The sequence below is a fragment of the Danio aesculapii genome, chromosome 13 (assembly GCF_903798145.1).
Source record: "Danio aesculapii chromosome 13, fDanAes4.1, whole genome shotgun sequence".
Taxonomy (NCBI): domain Eukaryota; kingdom Metazoa; phylum Chordata; class Actinopteri; order Cypriniformes; family Danionidae; genus Danio; species Danio aesculapii.
This window is the reverse complement of record NC_079447.1, coordinates 32,233,306-32,248,572: the sequence shown is the minus strand read 5'-3', so window position 1 is coordinate 32,248,572 and position 15,267 is coordinate 32,233,306.

Sequence of the window (15,267 nt, the reverse complement as noted above, 5' to 3'; positions counted from 1 at the left end):
CAGGACCTACGTTTTTTTGGAGTTTTTGTTTTCATGAATCCACCAGAGGCCGCTCTGTACACGTTTTGAGATCTCATGTTTCTCTCGCGGGTGCCATTTGCACCTGCTGTTCTCACGTAAATCCACCAGAGGGCGCTGTTGACTGACTGTTTGACTGACTGAACGACTGACTGACTGACTGATCGACTGACCCACCCTACCAATAGAATTTTAAAAAGTACCGATAGACCAGCTCCCACCCACTTCTATAAACCCAACCGACAAATTTAAAAAGCAATTAAGGACAAGGAAGACCCTTGTGTGATTTTTACCACATTCTCACCCTGTTATTTACTTGTTAATTTTTTTATTTTGGATTCTGTTTTTGTCTTAACCACTTTCTGGACCCGTTATTTACCAGACTCAAACCCCATTGTCGTGGTCGTCTCTTCTCTGTGTCTAAAGTCCACCACCGTACATGGGGAGCTTATCAGACAAACTGGTAAGAGCCAAAAAGCCTTCCATACAGAGGTAAGCAGTTAGCTAGTAAGTGCAAAAAGGAACGCCGCCATACTGCGTTCAATTAAAAAATGAAATGCAGCCATACGTACTTCTGGCTACATAATTCACAAACTCCAGTAATGTGTCTATAGGACTACATTTTCAGTATGAGCCTTGCTTTTGTGCACTAATGTACAGTCAAGTTGGAGCAGGAAGGGGCCTGCGATCCACAAACTCTTCCCAAAATACTGAAAGCAGAAAATTGTCAGAAATGTCTTGGTTTACTGAAGCATTACGATTTTTCTTCACCTAAAAACAAGGGTTCAAGTTCAGACCTGAAAAAACAACACCTCACTTTAATCCACCTCCGCCTAACTTTACAGTTGGCACAAATTAGTATCAAATTCTTTCTTCAAAATATCTTCCTTTGTGTTGAACAGAAGATAGAAACTCATAAAGGTTTGGAAAACGTAGGTGAAAAAGTTATGATAGAATTTTCAGTTTTGGGTAAATTTATTTCTTTAAGTCTGCAAATATTTATTTATTTATTTATTTATTTATTTGTTTGTTTGTTATTTATAGATTTTGTTAATTCAGAACACAGATTACTTTATGTTACAGTCACCAGCGATCTAGCTACTGTAGATCGCTGGAAAACTACAACTCTGCGACTAAATGGACTAGAAATCACAGCATGCACCGCACACACACACCTGTTCCTAATCTCGTCTGATTGCAAACACTCACAGCTGAAACTGCTCAAGGACTCATTTGCTCACACACATTGCTGAGTGTTATAGGTTTGTTTTGTTAGCCAAGCGAACCTGTAACTTTGCAAAGCGTTTCATTTCTATGTCTAAACGTCTTTTTTGATCTGTGTCGTGTTTTATGTAATCTATCCCTAGCATTGTTAATTGTTTATCTTACCTTTCACCGGTTTTGACCATTTGGCTGTTCATCAATGACGACTTCTGGATTATCTGTATGAACCCGATTGCTCCTGTGTTGACTGTTGCTTGCCTGACCGTTCTGTTGAATAAATCTGCATTTGGATTCGCTCCTCTGTGAAATCCTTCTTTGGTTACACTTTACAAATATCCAGAATTTGTAAACAAACAAACAAATAAATAAACAGACCAAAACTTGCTGACTTTAATGCAACTTACTGTAAGTCACTTTGAATATTGTAAAACATGATTATTAAAAAAACACTTCTGCCTCCCTTGCAAGTCTTTGCTGTTCTCCCATCTGAGCATTACTCATAAGCTCGCATCATCTCGTATTCTCTATTCACAAACGTGCATGTTTAAAACAGTGATCGTAATCTGACTGATGAGACTACATTGCCATCATCCATGTATCATTACTTCATTCATTATGTTGTTATTGTCATCCAGGGCCTTTCATGCATCATCATCACTTTCCCTCTGCACTCCTCCTGACTCCAGTCCTGTCCAGTTGCATCTCCATTTCATCTCCATCTCTCCGCTGACCTGCTCAAGCGTGAGGGTGAAGGAGAAATCATATATTTGCACACCCTCACATGAGACTGCCTGGCTGATCTCATGACAGGCCGGGATCCTGTGACTTTGGTGGAGGAGATCCGCGCGCGTGTGCCGGCCAGGAATGATGTGATACACCGCTGTAATGATGCCTCGGGATGAGGAATAATCACCTGAGAATTATACATGCCTCTGTGATCAGTGACAGGAGTGTTTGGGATGTGTTTGCTGACTACACACACACACACACACCCAGGGTTATATCTTCATCCTATATGTGATGCAGTGAAGTGTGCCTTAATGCAGGCTGTCATCCTAAATGAGATGCACATGTCTTGTATAAGCAAATAATAATATCATAAAAAAGGCTTGTTGCATTAGATATGGTTTTTATATGTAAAGTTCTTTATTTTTACTGTTTGGTTTGTATGTTTTTATGGGTAACACTTCACAATACCTTAAATGAATAATGATGTACCAATATGTAAACTAACCATTACTTAATTATGAACTAATGATGAGTTAATGCATGCACTAACTGAGAACCAAGAACATCAGTTCAGAGTCACATGAGTTCATTTGTGAATAATAACGACCTTAATTACTTATTAGTGCATGTTTTTTTAATTAATGTATTAATTATCACTTTAGTTTAAGCTAAGTCCATGTCCCGACGTACAAGGGTATTTTTATAAACAGAGTTTTTCCTGCTTTCTTTTTAAAAAAGATCTCCATTCACATGAAATGCAAAAACACACTGTGATGCATGTTAAAGGCATGGTGAAACAATAGGCGGCAGATTATGTCCTGCAGTTCGAACTACGCAAAATATGCGATGCATTTACTGCAAACTTATTGAATTTGCCTCATTTGCATCTTCCGTGTCTGGTTTTAACACAGGCGAGCTGGACAATTTAACCCCATAGAAAAAAGTGCAATTTTGAAAATATCTGTGTGTGAAGTGGATGCTGACAAGGGAGGTGCGGATCCATTTGCAGGTTTATTGGAAATGGTCAGGCAAGCAACGATCACAATCAGGAGCAAACAGAGATGTATGCAGGCAAATCTATAGTCATAGACAAATACACAGGCGATTGGTCAGTACAGGCATGCAGCAGACAATGTAAACAAACAAACAAGGCGTGGGTCAAAACACATCAAAGCAAAGCAAGGAAACTGCATCGTAATTTTCACAAAACTGTTTACAAGACTTAACAATGTGTGTGTTTTAGAGGTATATAAATAAATGTGTAATTAGTCCTGAACAGCTTTACCTGTGTCTGTTTGCAATCATGGGGATCTAGGCCAGGTGTGTGAGTGGTGCATGACTGGATATGTAGTTCTTTTGCAGGCAGATTTGCAGTTCTCCCATAAAGCATTAGTTCACCCAAAAATAAAAATGTTGTTGTTATCTACACATTCTTCTGTTGTTCTAATCTCCCAAGACCTACGTTCATCTTCAGAACGCAAATCATTGCCATTGAAGTCAGCAGCATAACATGCAAGTGGAATATTGCCTGTAGTAAACTCACCCTGATCTGATGCAGAAGATATTGGTGAACAAAGCTGTTTTTACAGTTTTGGCACACAAGATGTACTTGGAGCTTTGTATGTTTGCAGTTGAACCACTGAAGTCACTTGGATTGTTTTTGTTTCATTTTCTGGACTTCGATCATCTCTGTACCCTTGCTGTCTATGGTGGGTAAGAAAGCTCCTGGATTTCAGATCTCAGGGCATTGGAACAATATTAAGGTGAGTAATTAATAACATAATTTGCATTTCACTGTGAACTAACACTTTAAATGTATTGATAACCACCTAATTTTTTTAAGCACAAATCAACAAGGTGATGAAAACATTCCTCTGGTGAGTGTGCAATGATCTGGGGAGTGTGGAGGCCATTTGAGTACAGTGAACTCATTTGTCATGTTCAGGACACTGGATTGGGATGAAGTGACACTTTTAGTTCATTTCCAGGTAGCAAAGAATTCTGGCCCAGATTTGGCATAAAGCCATTCATCCAGCACTGGCATACAGCATGTGGGCCAAACATGGTTTGGAAGAGGTGGCACTGTCTTTAAGGCGGCAGACAAGATTTGGGCCAGATGTAAAATGTAGTAGTTGGCCCAGATGTAAAAAAATGATATGTGGGCCATGTAAGGTTGTCCTGTCTTGACCCACATGTAAAAAACATTAAAATAATTTTTGAGTAAAAGAAAACAATTCTACCAATCAAGTCGCTTTGAGAATAAGCATATGCCCATAGTGTGCCTAAAGTGCAATGCTTCATGGGTTAATCAATTTCATTGCAATCAAGACACACCAACCTATCTGGCCCAGTTCAGGCCTAGTTATGAGTTATTAACTTGGCTGATACTTGACCCAGATGTGGTCCATGTTTGGCCCTTGTCTGGAAGCCAGACTTGGTCCAGTCATGTACTGTAATTCACTGCAGTATGTGAGTCAAGCAAAACCTGATTGAGTGGGCCAGAGCTGCATCAGAGAAATTTTGCAATATGGGTTATTCTGCTGGAGGTATCCATCACAGAATGAATTCACTGAAGGCTTAAACCAACATGGTCAGAAACAATGTACATTGCTCAATTGGTACTAAGGAGTTTATGTTTAATAAATCTATGTGTAATAATTTAGCAGAGGAGAACGATTTACAGTCTATTCAAGGTACACATTTCAACGATGCATTTTTTAGAACAAACCCCTAATTGTTGACTATTAAATAAAGCTTTACCAATGGAACTACCTGGAATTTTACATAGATGAAAGGACACAATGTAAAATGTCTTATCTGGCTGAAGATAAATTCAGATCCAGGTAAGTGGATCTACTATACGCTTGGTTGAGCCTGTGTGAACTGATGTGTGAATAAATTCTTATAGCTGACAGAAGTATCACTGGTGCGCTCTTCTTCTTCTAATATAGCATTAGATTTGACCTACTGTGTGTTTTAGAGATGCTCTTCTACAGACCACGGTTGTAATGAAGAGTATTTGAGTATCTCTTTTACTTTTAGTGGCACCCCTAAACACATATCACAAATTAGAAATGGGAGATGTTTTATCAATTTGTTACTGTTTTTTTGTTTAAATATGTTTTCAGCATGTTTGAGCTCAGTGGGCCACTATAGTTTAGCGTTTTTATCCAAAAGAAATGCTATGCATTGCATCCAGTAGACCATCAGTTTTGGAAATACTCAAACCAGCAAATTTTAGCACCAACAAGAATGTTCAAAGTCACCTAAAACACTTTCTTCGCAATTGTGATGCTCAGTTTGACCTTCTACCATCTTCAAACCTAAATCCATCAGTCTGCTCCAAAATGATTGGATGATAGATTTTTACATTAGCACAGCAGATGTATAGGTGCACCTAATAAAATGGCAAGGTAGTGTATAGGATGGAGGGAAATCCCATATTCCCATGTGTTTTGACAAACACTGAGCACCATCACATCTTCAGATGTCCTCACAGAATCTCACAGTTCACTCCCTGCATAAACATAATACTGTAATGGAGTTGATTACTAAAGAAGCAATTACGAGCAAGGCATCGGAGGATTCAAGTGTTCAGTCAAGCATATTCTACAGCGTGTCAACAGCCGGGGAAACCCTGAGAGCGACATTGAGCACGGAGACAGAAGATGTCTTCCGAAATGTATGGCTGCCCTTTAGCGGATTTTTACAGAGTCATCAAGATGCGATTCTCACAGGATCTTAATTGACATTTTAAGCAACGCCACCTCAAGAGGGATTATAACAGTTGTCTGTTATATAAATAATGCTAAGAGCTACCTAAAATAATGGAAGGATCTTTGGGGAAAAAAACAACATTTGACTCATTTTATTGTCACATTCCATTTGTTTACATCATTTTATGGATGTTTTATATTGTAAAATGTTTATTTGAACATTTTTCTTATTTTTGAAGTTACATTTCCATATCTTTATTGCAGAATATTTAAACTAAATGATTTTTTAACCAAGAAAAATGGGGATTTTAAACATTAAACTTTCAGGGAAGTCTAAGGACAATGTTATTTTGACATCCAATGATGTCATATTTCGTTGATATTTGGTGGATTTTAGGTTGTGTTGGAAAGTGACCAAAATCCAACGTCTGATAGATGCCATAGAGGTAACGTCCACACAACGTAAAGGTGTAACATTATTGGACGTTGATATTTGGTTTATTTTAGGTTGGATATTGGACATTGACATTGCCTGACGTTAGGTTCCGACGTCAACCTGGTTTTCATTTCCTAACAAAATTCAACGTACCCATGACTTTGGGTTACATTGGAGTACAACGTCAATATGACGTCATGTGCCCAGAGGGAAGTTTGTTTATATATATTTATGAATATTTATAAGTACATTACACATTATTAGGAATTGTACATACATGTCAGTTTTTAAGGTGCATATACTCATTCAGTCATTTTCTTTTCGGTTTAGTTCCTTTATTAATCCAGGACCACAACGGAATGAACCGCCAAATTATCCAGCACATTTTACGCAGAGGATGCCCTTCCAGCCACAACCCATCTCTGGGAAACATCCATACACACTCACTCACTCAATCACACTCATACACTACAGACAATTTAGCCTTCCCAATTCACCTGTATCACATGTCTTTAGACTGTGGGGGAAACCGGAGCACCCGGAAGAACATGCAAACTCCGCACAGAAACGCCAACTGACCCTGCTGAGGCTCAAACCAGCGGCCTTCTTGCTGTGAGGCGACAGCACTACCTACTGCGCCACTGCGTTGCCAGTGCATATACAGTAATTTGATATTCATTTTAGCCATGGTTAATTAGAGAAACTTTCTGCAGAATGCTTTTGCCTAACCTGTCCTGAATCTCCCCAGCTTCAGTAAACTTCCACACTGTTGACACTGAGTGCCAAAAACCAAACAGCAGGTGCTGAAAACCGAGACAGACGTTCATGACCTTCATCCTCTGGCTGCATGGTCTTCCTCACCTCTGTCCACCTCGTCAAAGCCCAATCCTGAGAGGTTTAGCCCAACTCTTCTGCCGTTTGACCCAAGCTGCCTTAAGCCACATGACATTTTGGAAATGTCTCTTTGTATTTCCTCTCTGATTCCCCCTTTTTTTGTGCATGATGTTTAAAGGGGGGTTTCAAAAATCTGTCTGGCCTCCATCTCGGTAATGACAACAGCAGGAGTAGGTGAGGAGACTTCAATCTGACCTGACCTTTTCCTCTTTACTTTACAGCCTGAAGCAACACGTCTTCTGTCCTCCATCATCACAAATGATGCCCTTTCCAATTTCATCACTTTCTGGACTGCGGGCTGGTGCTGTCGTGAGATAAATGCAGGTTACACAGACCGGCTGTTTAACATTTACCCAAGCACAAGTCTTCCTGCACTATTTGAAAGTCTGCATTAAGAAGACATTATTGATGTTTGTGTGTTGATTTGACAGTTACAAGTAAAAACATGACATTTGACATTAATATGTTAAATAGTGCCAAATGTTTGACTATGACATATTCTTAAACAAAGACCTTTTTTTCTAAGTGAAGTTTATTTGTAATCGAGAGGATCTCGTGCTTATGATTGCTTGCAGCTGGCCCTGCATTATTCAGTTCATTATTAACCTATCAGACAATTCTTAAGCCACTATAAATACCCTAAATTCCATATAACAGCCATCTTCGTTGTAAGAATCCCCCCTTCCACCCCTACTCCTCCTCCTTTCCTAGATGAGTGGCACGGTGGCTCAGTGGTTAGCACTGTTGCCTCACAGCAAGAACGTCACTGGTTCTAGTCCTTACCAATCTAGCCAACGTTTCTGTGCATAGTTTACACGTTCTCCCCGTGCTCATGTGGGTTTCCCAGTTTCCTCCCACCGTCCAAAAACATGCAACTTAAGTTAATTGACTAATCCAACACCATAGACATGCTACTAGTAAGTAGTTATCTCTTAAGAGCAATCACTATCTCTTCATTAGCTACTACAGGAGGGGAGTTCTCGAGATCTGCCTGAGCTCAAACTCCCCTCTCGCCTTGCAAATGGGAGGGAGCCCCGGGCTCGAGGATCTTATGAGCTCAGGGCTCTCTCCCTGGACAGCATGCCAAACAAGCTTTATAATCAATCATCAGCTAAGTGTGAACTCTTGAAATGTGTTTATAAGTTAAAGTAAGTTTTTCATTTAAATGAATGTACTACAGTATTTGGTCAAGAGGCGACACAGTGGCTCAGTGGTTAGTCTGCTCCGGTTTCCCTTACAGTCCAAAGACATGCAGTATAGGTGAATTGAATAAGCTAAATTGACCGTAGTGTATGAGTGTGTATTTGTGAGTATATGGGTGTTCTCCAGTGCTGGGTTGCGGCTGGAAGAGCATCTGCTGTGTAAAACAAATGCTGGATAAGTAGGCGGTTCATTCCGCGGTGGCAACTTCGGATAAATAAAGGGACTAAGCCGAAGGAAAATGAAATGAACTATTTGGTCACTGTATGAGGAGATCCTGTCCTCTTATGCATTTGTCTTTTGTAGATGACCAGCCTTTTTAGGGGACTTGAATGAGAATGAGACTTGAATGACTGACATTTTAAAAAGATGCAATATTCTAAAAATCACAGATTTGGAACAACCAATATCTCTTGTTAGGTTTAAAAGATTACATTGACAAGATCACTTCATCTGCATGGACAACCTGCTGTCTGAGAGTTTTGGTCACTTCAGAAAGTCAAGTCAAGCTTTATTGTCATTCCGCTACATGTGTGGACATACAGAGGAACGGAATGTCATGTCTCGCAGGACAACGGTGCTACATAAATTAATCATAAGTACAACACAGCACTATTTTTAAAAAACCTATATACTATAAGATACCTAACTATACACATAAGACTAAGCTAAACAAGTACTTTTACATGAGACTGAACAATGTTGTCCAGGATATTGTGCTAGAGGCATTAAAGGTGAATATTGTGCAAAAGAGGTAATTAAGGTTCAATACTGTGTCAGAGTTATTTAAGGTTGAAGCAAGCAGTGCAACATGATTGTGGTACATTTTTATTAAACATCGCTTTCCTTGGAGTTTAGATAAAGTGTCAGGTGCATACGAGAAAATAGTGTTTCTACAGGTGGTTTGTCAAGCCCACTCACCTGTATGAAGCACAATTTAAAATGCACAATGTTTCCAAGAGACATGAAGTGATTAAGAAAATGTCCATAATGCAAATGTGCAACCTGGTGCAAGAGTCCGAGAGATGAGAGGGTGTCTCACCATCAAAGGCCCACCATCTTGTAAAATTCACTGAGAACTAGAAAGTTAAGATGCTATTTTTGTCAAATAATTAAAGAAATTGCTAATCAAATGGCAGAATAACACCAATAACTGGGTTGAAGTTTTCTATACCTTTGATCAATAATCATTTTCAAAGTTAGTGGAGCAGTATACACGGGTCCCTGCTGAAAAATCCAGCTTAAACCAGCCTAGGCTGGTTGGCTGGTTTTAGCTGGTCGACCAGGCTGGTTTTAGAGGGGTTTTGGCCACTTCCAGGCTGGTTTCCAGCCATTTCCAGCCTGGTCTTAGCTGGTCAGGCTGGGAGACGACCAGCTAAAACCAGCTTGACCAGCCTAGTCAGGCTGGGAGCCCAGCCTAAACCAGCTATGTCCACCTTAAACCAGGCTGGTCAAGCTGGTTTTAGCTGGATTTAGCTGGTCATTTTCCAGCCTGACCAGCTAAGACCAGGCTGGAAATAGCTGGAAACCAGCCTGGAAATGGCCAAAACCCCTCTAAAACCAGGCTGGTTAACCAGCTAAAACCAGCCAACCAGCCTAGGCTGGTTTAAGCTGGATTTTTCAGCAGGGGTACATATTAAAGTCAATTTTAAACGTTACATTTTAAAATCTAAAAACACAAATGTGTACTATTGTACTGTCACAGCCAGGCCAGGTTCTCCCCACTCCCAATCACATGATTCACCCTGCTCACGGTCACCCCAATCAGCATGATCTCCATCACCTGAGTACTAATCACGCCCGCACCTGCATGCCATCCTCTGTCACTACTTCAGCCCCATAAAACCTGGCACTCTGTTTTATTCAGTGTCCAACTTCGTTGCATCTGAGAAGGACAAACTCACATGGGCAGTGATTCCTATTGACCTTATTCTTCAATGCGGAAGTGCGCTCGTTTTTGCGATCGTTTTAGAACTTCCGATTCAGCTGCCAATGGGAGAAATGACTAGGAATAATAAACTGTAGAAAACGGTTGAACTACTTACTCTACAAACAAGTATTTGCATGACAATACAGACAAAAATAGAATAATATAAGAAGAAAATATCAGTTTGCAACACCAAGCAGCAAAACGAGCTGTTTTTAACGTCTAAAAATGAATGGAAGTGAATGAAACCGGAAGTCTCGTTCCAAAATGATTCAAATGGCTGCGCCCACTCGTACGCGGAGAATAAGGTGAATAGCAATTTGTTATACTTGCCTTGTGTGGTCCAGTTTATCTACATTGTCTGCATCTCTCCCCCTAGTGTGCACTGTAAATAAATCCTGGTTGCCTTACATTTTTAACTTGAATCAAATTAACCTTATGAGTTCATTGGACTTTTGTTAAACTGACTTCTAACAGCTCGTGTAGCTTATAAAATTAAGTTAGATCATGATTAACTGAGTTAAAAAAAAACATATGCTGTCAGTACAATTTTTTTTTTTTTTCAGTGTAGTTTCCCTCCTGGTGTTGTCTCCCAATCTCCCCTGTGTCCATTCATCATCAGTCTCCTATATTTTCCTTCCTGGCCCACTGCTCACACACCTGCCAGATAAAGACTTTACCTGTTGCCATATTACCCGTTTTCCTCATCTTACAATAAACTCATTCATACATTAAACTCATAAACTCATTCAGTCATTCATACACACAGTTCAGGTCTCAGTCCTTTTCTGAGACGTATTAATATGTAGTCTTATAAAGTATCAATATGGACCCTGTAGGTATACAAATGTATACTTTTAGAATTCATTATTTTTTTAGTTACTTAAATGTACTGTTAAGGTACCAATATGGACATTTTGGGTACAAATGTGTACTATCCCAGTGACAGCTCTCATACATTTCTGAAGTTTAATAAGTGTGCTTTAAAACTGCCCATTTACTAATGAGAACTCTAAATAGGAATAAGTAGTGACATAAAAAAGATCTCTAATTCTGAGCTCCACTATTTCTGAAAACAACTTTACTGTAAAAATAATAGTAATATAATAATAATAATAATAATAATTAAAATCACAGCCGTACTATAAATGTTTTTGCTGGAATCAGAAAAAAAATGTTTCAAGTAAAAATTTATTTGCCTTTCAGTGCCAAATATTTTTGTTAGTTTTTAGATTCCATTTTGTTTCAAGCGTGGTAGTTTTTGATTATCAGTAGCACAAGTGGGACTTTAAAGATACTTTAACCTTTAACTGTCCTACAAGATCCGAAATAAATATCCATCAGTTCGGATCTTGTAGGAGGTTCGAGTTGTAGCCACTTTCGAGTTACATGTTTTCTCGCTGGTTGCTATAAGTATTTTTAATAAATACTTGTCTTTTACCATTAAGTTTACTATTTCCCAGGTAAATTGTTGAAAAAGAGAAGTCCATTCCATCACCAAAAATACTAGGAGGCAATGTTTTGTCTTCAAGGGTGTATGACTTAAGTTCTGTTGAAAGACTAGACCTGCTGCCATCTTCTGTTAGATCTCAGGTTAATAATCCAAACGCAACAATCCCTCAGAAGATGCCAGGGCACCTAAAACACTCCTGCTCTTCTCTCGTGCAATATAGTCGGAGATGCTCTCCATCACTGGCGTCAGTGTGTAATGTCAGCCATGTCGTGTCAGATTACCGGCCTGAGCTCTGAGGGGATGGCGAATGGCCTCGCGCTCTACTGAAGACACCCCTAACCAAATGGGTTCCCCCTGGTCCCTGGCACTTATCAGTTAGAGTCTGCGTGTCCCGAGGGAGAGAGATTACTGTCATGATGCTGCTACCTTCCTGCACATCACCAACAGCAGCCCCTGGGTCTATCACTGGGGTGTGAGAGGATTGTGTTATTTTAGTGTGTTACTTTCCTTGTTTTTGTGTCATTTTAAGCATAAGTCATGGAGAAAGATGATGTTTAGAACTAAGTGTAGTTACAGCATCTAACAGCAGGGGGGTACAAACACTAGATTATCCTAGTCAAAATTTCAGACCGACAGCAGGAGGTCTAGACTCTATAGCAGGACCACCCAGAGGCAGACTGACTGTAAAACAATCATCTAAAGTTCAGTGACAAGTTTAGGGACCTGAAGCACTGTAAAAATGCTGTGTTCCACACAATCGATTTGTGTTGGGGCAACATAAAAAATTAAGTTAACTTAATTTGTTAGTTTTTTTTAAGTAGATTGAACAAATTTAAGTAGATTGAACGTAAAACAATCAAGTTTTCCTAAAAAAAATTCAAGAATTGTGTTATTTTGGTTAAATTTATATAAGTAGTTTGAACAAACAACAAACGTCATTCCTACAACCTAATTTATACATCTGAACTAAACCTCAGCTGTAAATTATTGCTAAAATCAGATTGAATAATAGGTTAATACCAATGACGTAGGGTCAGCACCCTGATTGCAAGCCTAAGTTTTACATAAACTAAGCTCATTCCCTAAATCTGATTGGTTGATTGGAATGTGGTTCCAGGATCGACATACAGAAGATATTAATCCAGGGAAAGGTTGCACTTCAACTCACCCTCATGTTGTTCCAAATCTGAGAGCTCCCTCCATAGACAGCAATAGTGCGATCTCATTCAAGGTCTAGAAAGTTAACAAAAAACATTTTCAAAACATTGCATGCGGTTTCAGTGGTTCAACTGGAATGTTTTGAAGGTATGAGAATACTTTTTTGTACACATACTGTAAAACAAAAATGACAACTTTATTCAACAGCTTCTTTTACTCAGTGTCAGTATAGGGGGCACGTCCAGGAGGACTGTGCACTGATGTATGAATGACTGCACACAACTTAAATCAACATAAAACAGATGCATCTGAGGTAAACATCAGCACCGCAACCATGCACGACACATATAAAGAATAAGCATACTCTAATATGCGCACACTATACAGCAACCCAGGCTCATTCTGAAAATGTTCCTCTATATACATTTCTGGAGACAATTTTCAAAAGCAATCCAGAAAAACAAAAGCCCTTGTCTGATTTTTACCACGTTTTCAGATTTTACCTCATTCTCACCTCATTATTTACTTGTTTATTTAATTTTTTTGGCTTTTGTTTTTGTCTTACCCGCTTACCCGTCGTTGTGGTCATCTTATGTCTCAAGTCCACCGACGCTACTGGATGAACTGGTAACAGCGGGAAAGCAGTCCATACGAAGGTAAGCGTTTAGCTGGTAAGCGCGAAAAGGAACGGCGTCATACTGCCCCATAGCGTTCATTTTAAAAATGAAATGCAGCCGTACGTAGCTCTGGCTACATAATTCGCAATCTCCAGAAACGTATATACGTTTTCAGAATGACCCTACTGTATGTTGCAATACAGACACTGAGAAAAAGAAACTGTTAAACAAAGTCGTTATTTATAAATATGAATTAACTGTAACTCACACACATACTGAGGCAATCAATTCAAATGCTTTGCGACAAGCTTATAAATCCTTCCCTGGCCTACACATGGGTGATCTGTGTGTAGTCTCTCATTATGTGTTATAAAAATTACATCAAAAAACAAAAAAAAAATGAAGATCGAGTCGGTGTAGTGGTTAGTGTGTCGACACATGCACTCTGGAGCTCACAGCGACCCGAGTTTGATTCCCACCTCGCGGTCCTGTGCCAATCCTTCCCCTCTCTCTGCTCCACATGCTTTCCTGTCAATAATCTCTACTGTCCTATTCATTAAAGGTGAAAACCCCGAAAAAATAATAATAAAAAAAGAAAGAAAATCGATTTGATGTCAAAACCTTGACGTCCATCTGACATCCACATATTGATGCCCTTTTTATCACCAAAATAATAAGACAAAAAACATTATAAGAAAGATTTCATTCATCTGAAAGCTTCAACTACAAATGACAAAGTTACACTGGATTTTGTATCCGTAAAACGCATATAAACTACTTATATGTCAAAATGATATCAAATTAACATCTAACATTGGCAAAAAAAAAACAATTACAGGACTGTACTCTAATCAAGTGATGTTTCGTAAACAAATTTCAGGAGGAGCACGTGCAGATGTTTCAGCATTAAATATGTCATTGACAATTATTCTATTATCCAATCAGTTCTTGACCAAACCTCTATATATACCAAAGCTGTCTTACCTGCAGTATCTCACGACTTTAGCATCCCTCCACCACCCCGACACCTCACCTATTAAGCATTACATTCCCGGGGGGAGCGTTCTGGGGCCGGGCTAGATACTTCGCTCAAATCCCAACTCCTCTCTATTCCCTGATAAGGGGAATAACACGAGTTGGGGTGTCTTCCCCGAACTCAGAGCCCTCTCCCCAGACAGCATGCCAAATACACCTTATTCTTAAACATCTGTAAGTGTGAACTCGTGAATTTTGACGTGATTTGTTGATGCTGGCATTAGACGTTAATTTAATGTCGTTTTGACATCAAGGTAGTCAATTGACTTTACATTGATTTGCATTTTTGACCTGTTTTTTAACATGTTTTTTGAAGTCATTTTGACATCAAGGTGCCCACTGGGAAATTAATCTGCATTCATCACTAGTAAAATGAGTCAATCCTAAATGCAATATTTGAAAACCAAATGATATTTGTGTTCCTTGTAACCAAGGTCATGCTTTCATCTCTGTGTCTTGATTCCTGTCTACTCCTGTATGTCAGAAGTCATGTACTCTTCTTCAGTTTTTCATCTCTACCATATCTCTCTTTTCATTACCCCATCCTCGTATCGCTCTCGTGGCAAGAATCACATTAGATTGAGGGCCTGGACCGGGCTTTGTCGATCCAAACAGCCTCTTTCATCTGTCACAGCCTCTCCTCACTCCATCAACCTCTCCTAAGGGAAGTCTCAAACCTTATCAGCCCTCATCTTTTTCATTCCTTCCATCCGTGCTCTCATATTTGTCACAAAGATCTCTTGACCCCTGAGTTGAGTGACTTGGCCTCGACAGTGGACAGCTGTCTGCTAAGCCACCTGCCCTTTGGTGCTCTGTCTGTCTCTGTATCTGTCTGTGCGGTGGCCTGCAGTTCATCCATC